This window comes from Magallana gigas, chromosome 1 (genome assembly GCF_963853765.1).
Source record: "Magallana gigas chromosome 1, xbMagGiga1.1, whole genome shotgun sequence".
NCBI classification, from domain to species: domain Eukaryota; kingdom Metazoa; phylum Mollusca; class Bivalvia; order Ostreida; family Ostreidae; genus Magallana; species Magallana gigas.
The window spans coordinates 46,618,632-46,638,064 of record NC_088853.1 but is presented as its reverse complement, the minus strand read 5'-3'; positions in this window follow the sequence as shown (position 1 = coordinate 46,638,064).

Here is a 19,433-nt window from a genome sequence, read left to right as displayed (position 1 = left end):
ACCCCCGGGGACAATGATTTAAACAAACTAGAATCTACACTACCTGAGGATCCTTTCATTTTAATTTAAGCTTTCCTGGCGTAATAATGTTTAAGAAGAAAGTTTAAAGATTTTCTCTATATATTCCATTGTAAAAATTGATCCCCCTACTGTGGCCCTACCCTACCCCCGGGGACCATGATTTGAACAAACTAGAATCTACACTACCTGAGGATCCTTCCATTTCAATTTGAGCTTTCCTGGCGTCATAGTTTTTGAGAAGAAAGTTTAAAGATTTTCTCTATATATTCCTATGTAAAACATGATCCCCCTACTGTGGCCCTACCCTACCCCCGGGGACCATGATTTGAACAAACTAGAATCTACACTACCTGAGGATGCTTCCATTTTAATTTGAGCTTTCCTGGCGTCATAGTTTTTTAGAAGAAAGTTTAAAGATTTTCTCTATATATTCCATTGTAAAACTTGATCCCCCTACTGTGGCCCTACCCTACCCCCGGGGACCATGATTTGAACAAACTAGAATCTACACTACCTGAGGATGCTTCCATTTGAACTTAAGCTTTCATGGCGTAATAATGGTTAAGAAGAAAGTTTAAAGATTTTCTCTTTATATTCCATTGTAAAACTTGATCCCCCTACTGTGGCCCTACCCTACCCCCGGGGACCATGATTTGAACAAACTAGAATCTACACTACCTGAGGATGCTTCCATTTTAATTTGAGCTTTCCTTGCGTAATAATGTTTAAGAAGAAAGTTTAAAGATTTTCTCTATATATTCCATTGTAAAAATTGAACCCCCTACTGTGGCCCTACCCTACCCCCGGGGACCATGATTTGAACAAACTAGAATCTACACTACCTGAGGATGCTTCCATTTTAATTTGAGCTTTCCTGGCGTCATAGTTTTTGAGAAGAAAGTTTAAAGATTTTCTCTATATATTCCATTGTAAAACTTGATCCCCCTACTGTGGCCCTACCCTACCCCCGGGGACCATGATTTGAACAAACTAGAATCTAAACTACCTGAGGATGCTTCCATTTTAATTTGAGCTTTCCTGGCGTCATAGTTTTTGATAAGAAAGTTTACAGATTTTCTCTATATATTCCATTGTAAAACTTGATCCCCCTACTGTGGCCCTACCCTACCCCTGGGGACCATGATTTGAACAAACTAGAATCTACACTACCTGAGGATGCTTCCATTTCAATTTGAGCTTTCCTGTCGTCATAGTTCTTGAGAAGAAAGTTTAAAGATTTTCTCTATATATTCCATTGTAAAACTTGATCCCCCTACTGTGGCCCTACCCTACCCCCGGGGACCATGATTTGAACAAACTAGAATCTACACTACCTGAGGATGCTTCCATTTTAATTTGAGCTTTCCTGGCGTCATAGTTTTTGAGAAGAAAGTTTAAAGATTTTCTCTATATATTCCTATGTAAAACTTGATCCCCCTACTGTGGCCCTACCCTACCCCCGGGGACAATGATTTGAACAAACTAGAATCTAAACTACCTGAGGATGCTTCCATTTTAATTTGAGCTTTCCTGGCGTCATAGTTTTTGAGAAGAAAGTTTAAAGATTTTCTCTATATATTCCTATGTAAAACTTGATCCCCCTACTGTGGCCCTACCCTACCCCCTGGGACCATGATTTGAACAAACTAGAATCTAAACTACCTGAGGATGCTTCCATTTTAATTTGAGCTTTCCTGGCGTCATAGTTTTTGAGAAGAAAGTTTAAAGATTTTCTCTATATATTCCTATGTAAAACTTGATCCCCCTACTGTGGCCCTACCCTACCCCCGGGGACCATGATTTGAACAAACTAGAATCTAAACTACCTGAGGATGCTTCCATTTTAATTTGAGCTTTCCTGGCGTCATAGTTTTTGATAAGAAAGTTTACAGATTTTCTCTATATATTCCATTGTAAAACTTGATCCCCCTACTGTGGCCCTACCCTACCCCCGGGGACCATGATTTGAACAAACTCGAATCTACACTACCTGAGGATGCTTCCATTTCAATTTGAGCTTTCCTGTCGTCATAGTTCTTGAGAAGAAAGTTTAAAGATTTTCTCTATATATTCCATTGTAAAACTTGATCCCCCTACTGTGGCGCTACCCTACCCCCGGGGACCATGATTTGAACAAACTAGAATCTACACTACCTGAGGATGCTTCCATTTTAATTTGAGCTTTCTTGGCGTCATAGTTTTTGAGAAGAAAGTTTAAAGATTTTCTCTATATATTCCTATGTAAAACTTGATCCCCCTACTGTGGCCCTACCCTACCCCCGGGGACCATGATTTGAACAAACTAGAATCTAAACTACCTGAGGATGCTTCCATTTTAATTTGAGCTTTCCTGGCGTCATAGTTTTTGATAAGAAAGTTTACAGATTTTCTCTATATATTCCATTGTAAAACTTGATCCCCCTACTGTGGCCCTACCCTACCCCCGGGGACCATGATTTGAACAAACTAGAATCTACACTACCTGAGGATGCTTCCATTTTAATTTGAGCTTTCCTGGCGTCATAGTTTTTTAGAAGAAAGTTTAAAGATTTTCTCTATATATTCCATTGTAAAACTTGATCCCCCTACTGTGGCCCTACCCTACCCCCGGGGACCATGATTTAAACAAACTAGAATCTACACTACCTGAGGATCCTTTCATTTTAATTTAAGCTTTCCTGGCGTAATAATGTTTAAGAAGAAAGTTTAAAGATTTTCTCTATATATTCCATTGTAAAACTTGATCCCCCTACTGTGGCCCTACCCTACCCCCGGGGACCATGATTTGAACAAACTAGAATCTACACTACCTGAGGATCCTTCTATTTCAATTTGAGCTTTCCTGGCGTCATAGTTTTTGAGAAGAAAGTTTAAAGATTTTCTCTATATATTCCTATGTAAAACATGATCCCCCTACTGTGGCCCTACCCTACCCCTGGGGACCATGATTTGAACAAACTCGAATCTACACTACCTGAGGATGCTTCCATTTTAATTTGAGCTTTCCTGGCGTCATAGTTTTTTAGAAGAAAGTTTAAAGATTTTCTCTATATATTCCATTGTAAAAATTGATCCCCCTACTGTGGCCCTACCCTACCCCCGGGGACCATGATTTGAACAAACTAGAATCTACACTACCTGAGGATGCTTCCATTTGAACTTAAGCTTTCATGGCGTAATAATGGTTAAGAAGAAAGTTTAAAGATTTTCTCTTTATATTCCATTGTAAAACTTGATCCCCCTACTGTGGCCCTACCCTACCCCCGGGGACCATGATTTGAACAAACTAGAATCTACACTACCTGAGGATGCTTCCATTTTAATTTGAGCTTTCCTTGCGTAATAATGTTTAAGAAGAAAGTTTAAAGATTTTCTCTATATATTCCTATGTAAAACTTGATCCCCCTACTGTGGCCCTACCCTACCCCCGGGGACCATGATTTGAACAAACTAGAATCTAAACTACCTGAGGATGCTTCCATTTTAATTTGAGCTTTCCTGGCGTCATAGTTTTTGAGAAGAAAGTTTAAAGATTTTCTCTTTATATTCCATTGTAAAACTTGATCCCCCTACTGTGGCCCTACCCTACCCCCGGGGACCATGATTTGAACAAACTAGAATCTAAACTACCTGAGGATGCTTCCATTTTAATTTGAGCTTTCCTGGCGTCATAGTTTTTGATAAGAAAGTTTACAGATTTTCTCTATATATTCCATTGTAAAACTTGATCCCCCTACTGTGGCCCTACCCTACCCCCGGGGACCATGATTTGAACAAACTCGAATCTACACTACCTGAGGATGCTTCCATTTCAATTTGAGCTTTCCTGTCGTCATAGTTCTTGAGAAGAAAGTTTAAAGATTTTCTCTATATATTCCATTGTAAAACTTGATCCCCCTACTGTGGCCCTACCCTACCCCCGGGGACCATGATTTGAACAAACTAGAATCTACACTACCTGAGGATGCTTCCATTTTAATTTGAGCTTTCCTGGCGTCATAGTTTTTGAGAAGAAAGTTTAAAGATTTTCTCTATATATTCCTATGTAAAACTTGATCCCCCTACTGTGGCCCTACCCTACCCCCGGGGACCATGATTTGAACAAACTAGAATCTAAACTACCTGAGGATGCTTCCATTTTAATTTGAGCTTTCCTGGCGTCATAGTTTTTGATAAGAAAGTTTACAGATTTTCTCTATATATTCCATTGTAAAACTTGATCCCCCTACTGTGGCCCTACCCTACCCCCGGGGACCATGATTTGAACAAACTAGAATCTACACTACCTGAGGATGCTTCCATTTTAATTTGAGCTTTCCTGGCGTCATAGTTTTTTAGAAGAAAGTTTAAAGATTTTCTCTATATATTCCATTGTAAAACTTGATCCCCCTACTGTGGCCCTACCCTACCCCCGGGGACCATGATTTAAACAAACTAGAATCTACACTACCTGAGGATCCTTTCATTTTAATTTAAGCTTTCCTGGCGTAATAATGTTTAAGAAGAAAGTTTAAAGATTTTCTCTATATATTCCATTGTAAAAATTGATCCCCCTACTGTGGCCCTACCCTACCCCCGGGGACCATGATTTGAACAAACTAGAATCTACACTACCTGAGGATCCTTCCATTTTAATTTGAGCTTTCCTGGCGTCATAGTTTTTGAGAAGAAAGTTTAAAGATTTTCTCTATATATTCCATTGTAAAACTTGATCCCCCTACTGTGGCCCTACCCTACCCCCGGGGACCATGATTTGAACAAACTAGAATCTAAACTACCTGAGGATGCTTCCATTTTAATTTGAGCTTTCCTGGCGTCATAGTTTTTGATAAGAAAGTTTACAGATTTTCTCTATATATTCCATTGTAAAACTTGATCCCCCTACTGTGGCCCTACCCTACCCCCGGGGACCATGATTTGAACAAACTAGAATCTACACTACCTGAGGATGCTTCCATTTGAACTTAAGCTTTCATGGCGTAATAATGGTTAAGAAGAAAGTTTAAAGATTTTCTCTTTATATTCCATTGTAAAACTTGATCCCCCTACTGTGGCCCTACCCTACCCCCGGGGACCATGATTTGAACAAACTAGAATCTACACTACCTGAGGATGCTTCCATTTTAATTTGAGCTTTCCTTGCGTAATAATGTTTAAGAAGAAAGTTTAAAGATTTTCTCTATATATTCCATTGTAAAAATTGAACCCCCTACTGTGGCCCTACCCTACCCCCGGGGACCATGATTTGAACAAACTAGAATCTACACTACCTGAGGATCCTTCCATTTTAATTTGAGCTTTCCTGGCGTCATAGTTTTTGAGAAGAAAGTTTAAAGATTTTCTCTATATATTCCATTGTAAAACTTGATCCCCCTACTGTGGCCCTACCCTACCCCCGGGGACCATGATTTGAACAAACTAGAATCTAAACTACCTGAGGATGCTTCCATTTTAATTTGAGCTTTCCTGGCGTCATAGTTTTTGATAAGAAAGTTTACAGATTTTCTCTATATATTCCATTGTAAAACTTGATCCCCCTACTGTGGCCCTACCCTACCCCCGGGGACCATGATTTGAACAAACTAGAATCTACACTACCTGAGGATGCTTCCATTTGAACTTAAGCTTTCATGGCGTAATAATGGTTAAGAAGAAAGTTTAAAGATTTTCTCTTTATATTCCATTGTAAAACTTGATCCCCCTACTGTGGCCCTACCCTACCCCCGGGGACCATGATTTGAACAAACTAGAATCTACACTACCTGAGGATGCTTCCATTTTAATTTGAGCTTTCCTTGCGTAATAATGTTTAAGAAGAAAGTTTAAAGATTTTCTCTATATATTCCATTGTAAAAATTGAACCCCCTACTGTGGCCCTACCCTACCCCCGGGGACCATGATTTGAACAAACTAGAATCTACACTACCTGAGGATGCTTCCATTTTAATTTGAGCTTTCCTGGCGTCATAGTTTTTGAGAAGAAAGTTTAAAAATTTTCTCTATATATTCCATTGTAAAACTTGATCCCCCTACTGTGGCCCTACCCTACCCCCGGGGACCATGATTTGAACAAACTAGAATCTAAACTACCTGAGGATGCTTCCATTTTAATTTGAGCTTTCCTGGCGTCATAGTTTTTGATAAGAAAGTTTACAGATTTTCTCTATATATTCCATTGTAAAACTTGATCCCCCTACTGTGGCCCTACCCTACCCCCGGGGACCATGATTTGAACAAACTAGAATCTACACTACCTGAGGATGCTTCCATTTTAATTTGAGCTTTCCTGGCGTCATAGTTTTTGAGAAGAAAGTTTAAAGATTTTCTCTATATATTCCTATGTAAAACTTGATCCCCCTACTGTGGCCCTACCCTACCCCCGGGGACCATGATTTGAACAAACTAGAATCTAAACTACCTGAGGATGCTTCCATTTTAATTTGAGCTTTCCTGGCGTCATAGTTTTTGATAAGAAAGTTTAAAGATTTTCTCTATATATTCCATTGTAAAACTTGATCCCCCTACTGTGGCCCTACCCTACCCCCGGGGACCATGATTTGAACAAACTAGAATCTACACTACCTGAGGATGCTTCCATTTTAATTTGAGCTTTCCTGGCGTCATAGTTTTTGATAAGAAAGTTTAAAGATTTTCTCTATATATTCCATTGTAAAACTTGATCCCCCTACTGTGGCCCTACCCTACCCCCGGGGACCATGATTTAAACAAACTAGAATCTACACTACCTGAGGATCCTTTCATTTTAATTTAAGCTTTCCTGGCGTAATAATGTTTAAGAAGAAAGTTTAAAGATTTTCTCTATATATTCCATTGTAAAAATTGATCCCCCTACTGTGGCCCTACCCTACCCCCGGGGACCATGATTTGAACAAACTAGAATCTACACTACCTGAGGATCCTTCCATTTCAATTTGAGCTTTCCTGGCGTCATAGTTTTTGAGAAGAAAGTTTAAAGATTTTCTCTATATATTCCTATGTAAAACATGATCCCCCTACTGTGGCCCTACCCTACCCCCGGGGACCATGATTTGAACAAACTAGAATCTACACTACCTGAGGATGCTTCCATTTTAATTTGAGCTTTCCTGGCGTCATAGTTTTTTAGAAGAAAGTTTAAAGATTTTCTCTATATATTCCTATGTAAAACTTGATCCCCCTACTGTGGCCCTACCCTACCCCCGGGGACCATGATTTGAACAAACTAGAATCTACACTACCTGAGGATGCTTCCATTTGAACTTAAGCTTTCATGGCGTAATAATGGTTAAGAAGAAAGTTTAAAGATTTTCTCTTTATATTCCATTGTAAAACTTGATCCCCCTACTGTGGCCCTACCCTACCCCCGGGGACCATGATTTGAACAAACTAGAATCTACACTATCTGAGGATGCTTCCATTTTAATTTGAGCTTTCCTGGCGTAATAATGTTTAAGAAGAAAGTTTGAAGATTTTCTCTATATATTCAATTGTAAAACTTGATCCCCCTACTGTGGCCCTACCCTACCCCCGGGGACCATGATTTGAACAAACTAGAATCTACACTACCTGAGGATGCTTCCATTTCAATTTGAGCTTTCCTGCCGTCATAGTTCTTGAGAAGAAAGTTTAAAGATTTTCTCTATATATTCCATTGTAAAACTTGATCCCCCTACTGTGGCCCTACCCTACCCCCGGGGACCATGATTTGAACAAACTAGAATCTACACTACCTGAGGATGCTTCCATTTTAATTTGAGCTTTCCTGGCGTCATAGTTTTTGAGAAGAAAGTTTAAAGATTTTCTCTATATATTCCTATGTAAAACTTGATCCCCCTACTGTGGCCCTACCCTACCCCCGGGGACCATGATTTAAACAAACTAGAATCTACACTACCTGAGGATCCTTTCATTTTAATTTAAGCTTTCCTGGCGTAATAATGTTTAAGAAGAAAGTTTAAAGATTTTCTCTATATATTCCATTGTAAAAATTGATCCCCCTACTGTGGCCCTACCTTACCCCCGGGGACCATGATTTGAACAAACTAGAATCTACACTACCTGAGGATCCTTCCATTTTAATTTGAGCTTTCCTGGCGTCATAGTTTTTGAGAAGAAAGTTTAAAGATTTTCTCTATATATTCCTATGTAAAACATGATCCCCCTACTGTGGCCCTACCCTACCCCTGGGGACCATGATTTGAACAAACTAGAATCTACACTACCTGAGGATGCTTCCATTTCAATTTGAGCTTTCCTGCCGTCATAGTTCTTGAGAAGAAAGTTTAAAGATTTTCTCTATATATTCCATTGTAAAACTTGATCCCCCTACTGTGGCCCTACCCTACCCCCGGGGACCATGATTTGAACAAACTAGAATTTACACTACCTGAGGATGCTTCCATTTTAATTTGAGCTTTCCTGGCGTAATAATGTTTAAGAAGAAAGTTTAAAGATTTTCTCTATATATTCCATTGTAAAACTTGATCCCCCTACTGTGGCCCTACCCTACCCCCGGGGACCATGATTTGAACAAACTAGAATCTACACTACCTGAGGATGCTTCCATTTCAATTTGAGCTTTCCTGTCGTCATAGTTCTTGAGATTTTCTCTATATATTCCATTGTAAAACTTGATCCCCCTACTGTGGCCCTACCCTACCCCCGGGGACCATGATTTGAACAAACTAGAATCTACACTACCTGAGGATGCTTCCATTTTAATTTGAGCTTTCCTGGCGTCATAGTTTTTGATAAGAAAGTTTACAGATTTTCTCTATATATTCCATTGTAAAACTTGATCCCCCTACTGTGGCCCTACCCTACCCCCGGGGACCATGATTTGAACAAACTAGAATCTACACTACCTGAGGATGCTTCCATTTTAATTTGAGCTTTCCTGGCGTCATAGTTTTTGAGAAGAAAGTTTAAAGATTTTCTCTATATATTCTTATGTAAAACATGATCCCCCTACTGTGGCCCTACCCTACCCCCGGGGACCATGATTTGAACAAACTAGAATCTACACTACCTGAGGATGCTTCCATTTTAATTTGAGCTTTCCTGGCGTCATAGTTTTTTAGAAGAAAGTTTAAAGATTTTCTCTATATATTCAATTGTAAAACTTGATCCCCCTACTGTGGTCCTACCCTACCCCCGGGGACCATGATTTGAACAAACTAGAATCTACACTACCTGAGGATGCTTCCATTTGAACTTAAGCTTTCATGGCGTAATAATGGTTAAGAAGAAAGTTTAAAGATTTTCTCTTTATATTCCATTGTAAAACTTGATCCCCCTACTGTGGCCCTACCCTACCCCCGGGGACCATGATTTGAACAAACTAGAATTTACACTACCTGAGGATGCTTCCATTTTAATTTGAGCTTTCCTGGCGTAATAATGTTTAAGAAGAAAGTTTAAAGATTTTCTCTATATATTCCTATGTAAAACATGATCCCCCTACTGTGGCCCTACCCTACCCCCGGGGACCATGATTTGAACAAACTAGAATCTACACTACCTGAGGATGCTTCCATTTCAATTTGAGCTTTCCTGCCGTCATAGTTCTTGAGAAGAAAGTTTAAAGATTTTCTCTATATATTCCATTGTAAAACTTGATCCCCCTACTGTGGCCCTACCTTACCCCCGGGGACCATGATTTGAACAAACTAGAATCTACACTACCTGAGGATGCTTCCATTTGAACTTAAGCTTTCATGGCGTAATAATGGTTAAGAAGAATGTTTAAAGATTTTCTCTTTATATTCCATTGTAAAACTTGATCCCCCTACTGTGGCCCTACCCTACCCCCGGGGACCATGATTTGAACAAACTAGAATCTACACTACCTGAGGATGCTTCCATTTTAATTTGAGCTTTCCTGGCGTCATAGTTTTTGAGAAGAAAGTTTACAGATTTTCTCTATATATTCCTATGTAAAACTTGATCCCCCTACTGTGGCCCTACCCTACCCCCGGGGACCATGATTTGAACAAACTAGAATCTAAACTACCTGAGGATGCTTCCATTTTAATTTGAGCTTTCCTGGCGTCATAGTTCTTGAGAAGAAAGTTTAAAGATTTTCTCTATATATTCCATTGTAAAACTTGATCCCCCTACTGTGGCCCTACCCTACCCCCGGGGACCATGATTTGAACAAACTAGAATCTACACTACCTGAGGATGCTTCCATTTGAACTTAAGCTTTCATGGCGTAATAATGGTTATGAAGAAAGTTTAAAGATTTTCTCTTTATATTCCATTGTAAAACTTGATCCCCCTACTGTGGCCCTACCCTACCCCCGGGGACCATGATTTGAACAAACTAGAATTTACACTACCTGAGGATCCTTCCATTTCAATTTGAGCTTTCCTGGCGTCATAGTTTTTGAGAAGAAAGTTTAAAGATTTTCTCTATATTTTCCTATGTAAAACATGATCCCCCTACTGTGGCCCTACCCTACCCCCGGGGACCATGATTTGAACAAACTAGAATCTACACTACCTGAGGATGCTTCCATTTCAATTTGAGCTTTCCTGCCGTCATAGTTCTTGAGAAGAAAGTTTAAAGATTTTCTCTATATATTCCATTGTAAAACTTGATCCCCCTACTGTGGCCCTACCCTACCCGCGGGGACCATGATTTGAACAAACTAGAATCTACACTACCTGAGGATGCTTCCATTTGAACTTAAGCTTTCATGGCGTAATAATGGTTATGAAGAAAGTTTAAAGATTTTCTCTTTATATTCCATTGTAAAACTTGATCCCCCTACTGTGGCCCTACCCTACCCCCGGGGACCATGATTTGAACAAACTAGAATTTACACTACCTGAGGATGCTTCCATTTTAATTTGAGCTTTCCTGGCGTAATAATGTTTAAGAAGAAAGTTTAAAGATTTTCTCTATATATTCCATTGTAAAACTTGATCCCCCTACTGTGGCCCTACCCTACCCCCGGGTACCATGATTTGAACAAACTAGAATCTACACTACCTGAGGATGCTTCCATTTCAATTTGAGCTTTCCTGTCGTCATAGTTCTTGAGATTTTCTCTATATATTCCATTGTAAAACTTGATCCCCCTACTGTGGCCCTACCCTACCCCCGGGGACCATGATTTGAACAAACTAGAATCTACACTACCTGAGGATGCTTCCATTTTAATTTGAGCTTTCCTGGCGTCATAGTTTTTGATAAGAAAGTTTAAAGATTTTCTCTATATATTCCATTGTAAAACTTGATCCCCCTACTGTGGCCCTACCCTACCCCCGGGGACCATGATTTAAACAAACTAGAATCTACACTACCTGAGGATCCTTTCATTTTAATTTAAGCTTTCCTGGCGTAATAATGTTTAAGAAGAAAGTTTAAAGATTTTCTCTATATATTCCATTGTAAAAATTGATCCCCCTACTGTGGCCCTACCCTACCCCCGGGGACCATGATTTGAACAAACTAGAATCTACACTACCTGAGGATCCTTCCATTTCAATTTGAGCTTTCCTGGCGTCATAGTTTTTGAGAAGAAAGTTTAAAGATTTTCTCTATATATTCCTATGTAAAACATGATCCCCCTACTGTGGCCCTACCCTACCCCCGGGGACCATGATTTGAACAAACTAGAATCTACACTACCTGAGGATGCTTCCATTTTAATTTGAGCTTTCCTGGCGTCATAGTTTTTTAGAAGAAAGTTTAAAGATTTTCTCTATATATTCCTATGTAAAACTTGATCCCCCTACTGTGGTCCTACCCTACCCCCGGGGACCATGATTTGAACAAACTAGAATCTACACTACCTGAGGATGCTTCCATTTGAACTTAAGCTTTCATGGCGTAATAATGGTTAAGAAGAAAGTTTAAAGATTTTCTCTTTATATTCCATTGTAAAACTTGATCCCCCTACTGTGGCCCTACCCTACCCCCGGGGACCATTATTTGAACAAACTAGAATCTACACTACCTGAGGATGCTTCCATTTTAATTTGAGCTTTCCTGGCGTAATAATGTTTAAGAAGAAAGTTTAAAGATTTTCTCTATATATTCAATTGTAAAACTTGATCCCCCTACTGTGGCCCTACCCTACCCCCGGGGACCATGATTTGAACAAACTAGAATCTACACTACCTGAGGATGCTTCCATTTCAATTTGAGCTTTCCTGCCGTCATAGTTCTTGAGAAGAAAGTTTAAAGATTTTCTCTATATATTCCATTGTAAAACTTGATCCCCCTACTGTGGCCCTACCCTACCCCCGGGGACCATGATTTGAACAAACTAGAATCTACACTACCTGAGGATGCTTCCATTTTAATTTGAGCTTTCCTGGCGTCATAGTTTTTGAGAAGAAAGTTTAAAGATTTTCTCTATATATTCCTATGTAAAACTTGATCCCCCTACTGTGGCCCTACCCTACCCCCGGGGACCATGATTTGAACAAACTAGAATCTAAACTACCTGAGGATGCTTCCATTTTAATTTGAGCTTTCCTGGCGTCATAGTTTTTGAGAAGAAAGTTTAAAGATTTTCTCTATATATTCAATTGTAAAACTTGATCCCCCTACTGTGGCCCTACCCTACCCCCGGGGACCATGATTTAAACAAACTAGAATCTACACTACCTGAGGATCCTTTCATTTTAATTTAAGCTTTCCTGGCGTAATAATGTTTAAGAAGAAAGTTTAAAGATTTTCTCTATATATTCCATTGTAAAAATTGATCCCCCTACTGTGGCCCTACCCTACCCCCGGGGACCATGATTTGAACAAACTAGAATCTACACTACCTGAGGATCCTTCCATTTCAATTTGAGCTTTCCTGGCGTCATAGTTTTTGAGAAGAAAGTTTAAAGATTTTCTCTATATATTCCTATGTAAAACATGATCCCCCTACTGTGGCCCTACCCTACCCCTGGGGACCATGATTTGAACAAACTAGAATCTACACTACCTGAGGATGCTTCCATTTTAATTTGAGCTTTCCTGGCGTCATAGTTTTTTAGAAGAAAGTTTAAAGATTTTCTCTAAATATTCCATTGTAAAACTTGATACCCCTACTGTGGCCCTACCCTACCCCCGGGGACCATGATTTGAACAAACTAGAATCTACACTACCTGAGGATGCTTCCATTTGAACTTAAGCTTTCCTGGCGTAATAATGGTTATGAAGAAAGTTTAAAGATTTTCTCTTTATATTCCATTGTAAAACTTGATCCCCCTACTGTGGCCCTACCCTACCCCCGGGGACCATGATTTGAACAAACTAGAATTTACACTACCTGAGGATCCTTCCATTTCAATTTGAGCTTTCCTGGCGTCATAGTTTTTGAGAAGAAAGTTTAAAGATTTTCTCTATATATTCCTATGTAAAACATGATCCCCCTACTGTGGCCCTACCCTACCCCTGGGGACCATGATTTGAACAAACTAGAATCTACACTACCTGAGGATGCTTCCATTTCAATTTGAGCTTTCCTGCCGTCATAGTTCTTGAGAAGAAAGTTTAAAGATTTTCTCTATATATTCCATTGTAAAACTTGATCCCCCTACTGTGGCCCTACCCTACCCGCGGGGACCATGATTTGAACAAACTAGAATCTACACTACCTGAGGATGCTTCCATTTGAACTTAAGCTTTCATGGCGTAATAATGGTTATGAAGAAAGTTTAAAGATTTTCTCTTTATATTCCATTGTAAAACTTGATCCCCCTACTGTGGCCCTACCCTACCCCCGGGGACCATGATTTGAACAAACTAGAATTTACACTACCTGAGGATGCTTCCATTTTAATTTGAGCTTTCCTGGCGTAATAATGTTTAAGAAGAAAGTTTAAAGATTTTCTCAATATATTCCATTGTAAAACTTGATCCCCCTACTGTGGCCCTACCCTACCCCCGGGGACCATGATTTGAACAAACTAGAATCTACACTACCTGAGGATGCTTCCATTTCAATTTGAGCTTTCCTGTCGTCATAGTTCTTGAGATTTTCTCTATATATTCCATTGTAAAACTTGATCCCCCTACTGTGGCCCTACCCTACCCCCGGGGACCATGATTTGAACAAACTAGAATCTACACTACCTGAGGATGCTTCCATTTTAATTTGAGCTTTCCTGGCGTAATAATGTTTAAGAAGAAAGTTTAAAGATTTTCTCTATATATTCCATTGTAAAACTTGATCCCCCTACTGTGGCCCTACCCTACCCCCGGGGACCATGATTTGAACAAACTAGAATCTACACTACCTGAGGATGCTTCCATTTTAATTTGAGCTTTCCTGGCGTCATAGTTTTTGAGAAGAAAGTTTAAAGATTTTCTCTATATATTCTTATGTAAAACATGATCCCCCTACTGTGGCCCTACCCTACCCCCGGGGACCATGATTTGAACAAACTAGAATCTACACTACCTGAGGATGCTTCCATTTTAATTTGAGCTTTCCTGGCGTCATAGTTTTTTAGAAGAAAGTTTAAAGATTTTCTCTATATATTCCTATGTAAAATTTGATCCCCCTACTGTGGCCCTACCCTACCCCCGGGGACCATGATTTGAACAAACTAGAATCTACACTACCTGAGGATGCTTCCATTTGAACTTAAGCTTTCATGGCGTAATAATGGTTATGAAGAAATTTTAAAGATTTTCTCTTTATATTCCATTGTAAAACTTGATCCCCCTACTGTGGCCCTACCCTACCCCCGGGGACCATGATTTGAACAAACTAGAATTTACACTACCTGAGGATGCTTCCATTTTAATTTGAGCTTTCATGGCGAAATAATGTTTAAGAAGAAAGTTTAAAGATTTTCTCTATATATTCCATTGTAAAACTTGATTCCCCTACTGTGGCCCTACCCTACCCCCGGGGACCATGATTTGAACAAACTAGAATCTACACTACCTGAGGATGCTTCCATTTCAATTTGAGCTTTCCTGTCGTCATAGTTCTTGAGATTTTCTCTATATATTCCATTGTAAAACTTGATCCCCCTACTGTGGCCCTACCCTACCCCCGGGGACCATGATTTGAACAAACTAGAATCTACACTACCTGAGGATGCTTCCATTTTAATTTGAGCTTTCCTGGCGTCATAGTTTTTGATAAGAAAGTTTAAAGATTTTCTCTATATATTCCATTGTAAAACTTGATCCCCCTACTGTGGCCCTACCCTACCCCCGGGGACCATGATTTAAACAAACTAGAATCTACACTACCTGAGGATCCTTTCATTTTAATTTAAGCTTTCCTGGCGTAATAATGTTTAAGAAGAAAGTTTAAAGATTTTCTCTATATATTCCATTGTAAAAATTGATCCCCCTACTGTGGCCCTACCCTACCCCCGGGGACCATGATTTGAACAAACTAGAATCTACACTACCTGAGGATCCTTCCATTTCAATTTGAGCTTTCCTGGCGTCATAGTTTTTGAGAAGAAAGTTTAAAGATTTTCTCTATATATTCCTATGTAAAACATGATCCCCCTACTGTGGCCCTACCCTACCCCCGGGGACCATGATTTGAACAAACTAGAATCTACACTACCTGAGGATGCTTCCATTTTAATTTGAGCTTTCCTGGCGTCATAGTTTTTTAGAAGAAAGTTTAAAGATTTTCTCTATATATTCCATTGTAAAACTTGATCCCCCTACTGTGGCCCTACCCTACCCCCGGGGACCATGATTTGAACAAACTAGAATCTACACTACCTGAGGATGCTTCCATTTGAACTTAAGCTTTCATGGCGTAATAATAGTTATGAAGAAAGTTTAAAGATTTTCTCTTTATATTCCATTGTAAAACTTGATCCCCCTACTGTGGCCCTACCCTACCCCCGGGGACCATGATTTGAACAAACTATAATTTACACTACCTGAGGATCCTTCCATTTCAATTTGAGCTTTCCTGGCGTCATAGTTTTTGAGAAGAAAGTTTAAAGATTTTCTCTATATATTCCTATGTAAAACATGATCCCCCTACTGTGGCCCTACCCTACCCCTGGGGACCATGATTTGAACAAACTAGAATCTACACTACCTGAGGATGCTTCCATTTCAATTTGAGCTTTCCTGCCGTCATAGTTCTTGAGAAGAAAGTTTAAAGATTTTCTCTATATATTCCATTGTAAAACTTGATCCCCCTACTGTGGCCCTACCCTACCCCCGGGGACCATGATTTGAACAAACTAGAATCTACACTACCTGAGGATGCTTCCATTTGAACTTAAGCTTTCATGGCGTAATAATGGTTATGAAGAAAGTTTAAAGATTTTCTCTTTATATTCCATTGTAAAACTTGATCCCCCTACTGTGGCCCTACCCTACCCCCGGGGACCATGATTTGAACAAACTAGAATTTACACTACCTGAGGATGCTTCCATTTTAATTTGAGCTTTCCTGGCGTAATAATGTTTAAGAAGAAAGTTTAAAGATTTTCTCTATATATTCCATTGTAAAACTTGATCCCCCTACTGTGGCCCTACCCTACCCCCGGGGACCATGATTTGAACAAACTAGAATCTACACTACCTGAGGATGCTTCCATTTCAATTTGAGCTTTCCTGTCGTCATAGTTCTTGAGATTTTCTCTATATATTCCATTGTAAAACTTGATCCCCCTACTGTGGCCCTACCCTACCCCCGGGGACCATGATTTGAACAAACTAGAATCTACACTACCTGAAGATGCTTCCATTTTAATTTGAGCTTTCCTGGCGTCATAGTTTTTGATAAGAAAGTTTAAAGATTTTCTCTATATATTCCATTGTAAAACTTGATCCCCCTACTGTGGCCCTACCCTACCCCCGGGGACCATGATTTAAACAAACTAGAATCTACACTACCTGAGGATCCTTTCATTTTAATTTAAGCTTTCCTGGCGTAATAATGTTTAAGAAGAAAGTTTAAAGATTTTCTCTATATATTCCATTGTAAAAATTGATCCCCCTACTGTGGCCCTACCCTACCCCCGGGGACCATGATTTGAACAAACTAGAATCTACACTACTTGAGGATCCTTCCATTTCAATTTGAGCTTTCCTGGCGTCATAGTTTTTGAGAAGAAAGTTTAAAGATTTTCTCTATATATTCCTATGTAAAACATGATCCCCCTACTGTGGCCCTACCCTACCCCCGGGGACCATGATTTGAACAAACTAGAATCTACACTACCTGAGGATGCTTCCATTTTAATTTGAGCTTTCCTGGCGTCATAGTTTTTTAGAAGAAAGTTTAAAGATTTTCTCTATATATTCCTATGTAAAACTTGATCCCCCTACTGTGGCCCTACCCTACCCCCGGGGACCATGATTTGAACAAACTAGAATCTACACTACCTGAGGATGCTTCCATTTGAACTTAAGCTTTCATGGCGTAATAATGGTTAAGAAGAAAGTTTAAAGATTTTCTCTTTATATTCCATTGTAAAACTTGATCCCCCTACTGTGGCCCTACCCTTCCCCCGGGGACCATGATTTGAACAAACTAGAATCTACACTACCTGAGGATGCTTCCATTTTAATTTGAGCTTTCATGGCGTAATAATGTTTAAGAAGAAAGTTTAAAGATTTTCTCTATATATTCAATTGTAAAACTTGATCCCCCTACTGTGGCCCTACCCTACCCCCGGGGACCATGATTTGAACAAACTAGAATCTACACTACCTGAGGATGCTTCCATTTCAATTTGAGCTTTCCTGCCGTCATAGTTCTTGAGAAGAAAGTTTAAAGATTTTCTCTATATATTCCATTGTAAAACTTGATCCCCCTACTGTGGCCCTACCCTACCCCCGGGGACCATGATTTGAACAAACTAGAATCTACACTACCTGAGGATGCTTCCATTTTAATTTGAGCTTTCCTGGCGTCATAGTTTTTGAGAAGAAAGTTTAAAGATTTTCTCTATATATTCCTATGTAAAACTTGATCCCCCTACTGTGGCCCTACCCTACCCCCGGGGACCATGATTTGAACAAACTAGAATCTAAACTACCTGAGGATGCTTCCATTTTAATTTGAGCTTTCCTGGCGTCATAGTTTTTGAGAAGAAAGTTTAAAGATTTTCTCTAAATATTCCATTGTAAAACTTGATACCCCTACTGTGGCCCTACCCTACCCCCGGGGACCATGATTTAAACAAACTAGAATCTACACTACCTGAGGATCCTTTCATTTTAATTTAAGCTTTCCTGGCGTAATAATGTTTAAGAAGAAAGTTTAAAGATTTTCTCTATATATTCCATTGTAAAAATTGATCCCCCTACTGTGGCCCTACCTTACCCCCGGGGACCATGATTTGAACAAACTAGAATCTACACTACCTGAGGATCCTTCCATTTCAATTTGAGCTTTCCTGGCGTCATAGTTTTTGAGAAGAAAGTTTAAAGATTTTCTCTATATATTCCTATGTAAAACATGATCCCCCTACTGTGGCCCTACCCTACCCCTGGGGACCATGATTTGAACAAACTAGAATCTACACTACCTGAGGATGCTTCCATTTCAATTTGAGCTTTCCTGCCGTCATAGTTCTTGAGAAGAAAGTTTAAAGATTTTCTCTATATATTCCATTGTAAAACTTGATCCCCCTACTGTGGCCCTACCCTACCCCCGGGGACCATGATTTGAACAAACTAGAATCTAAACTACCTGAGGATGCTTCCATTTGAACTTAAGCTTTCATGGCGTAATAATGGTTATGAAGAAAGTTTAAAGATTTTCTCTATATATTCCATTGTAAAACTTGATCCCCCTACTGTGGCCCTACCCTACCCCCGGGGACCATGATTTGAACAAACTAGAATCTACACTACCTGAGGATCCTTCCATTTCAATTTGAGCTTTCCTGGCGTCATAGTTTTTGATAAGAAAGTTTAAAGATTTTCTCTATATATTCCTATGTAAAACATGATCCCCCTACTGTGGCCCTACCCTACCCCTGGGGACCATGATTTGAACAAACTAGAATCTACACTACCTGAGGATGCTTCCATTTCAATTTGAGCTTTCCTGCCGTCATAGTTCTTGAGAAGAAAGTTTAAAGATTTTCTCTATATATTCCATTGTAAAACTTGATCCCCCTACTGTGGCCCTACCCTACCCGCGGGGACCATGATTTGAACAAACTAGAATCTACACTACCTGAGGATGCTTCCATTTGAACTTAAGCTTTCATGGCGTAATAATGGTTATGAAGAAAGTTTAAAGATTTTCTCTTTATATTCCATTGTAAAACTTGATCCCCCTACTGTGGCCCTACCCTACCCCCGGGGACCATGATTTGAACAAACTAGAATTTACACTACCTGAGGATGCTTCCATTTTAATTTGAGCTTTCCTGGCGTAATAATGTTTAAGAAGAAAGTTTAAAGATTTTCTCTATATATTCCATTGTAAAACTTGATCCCCCTACT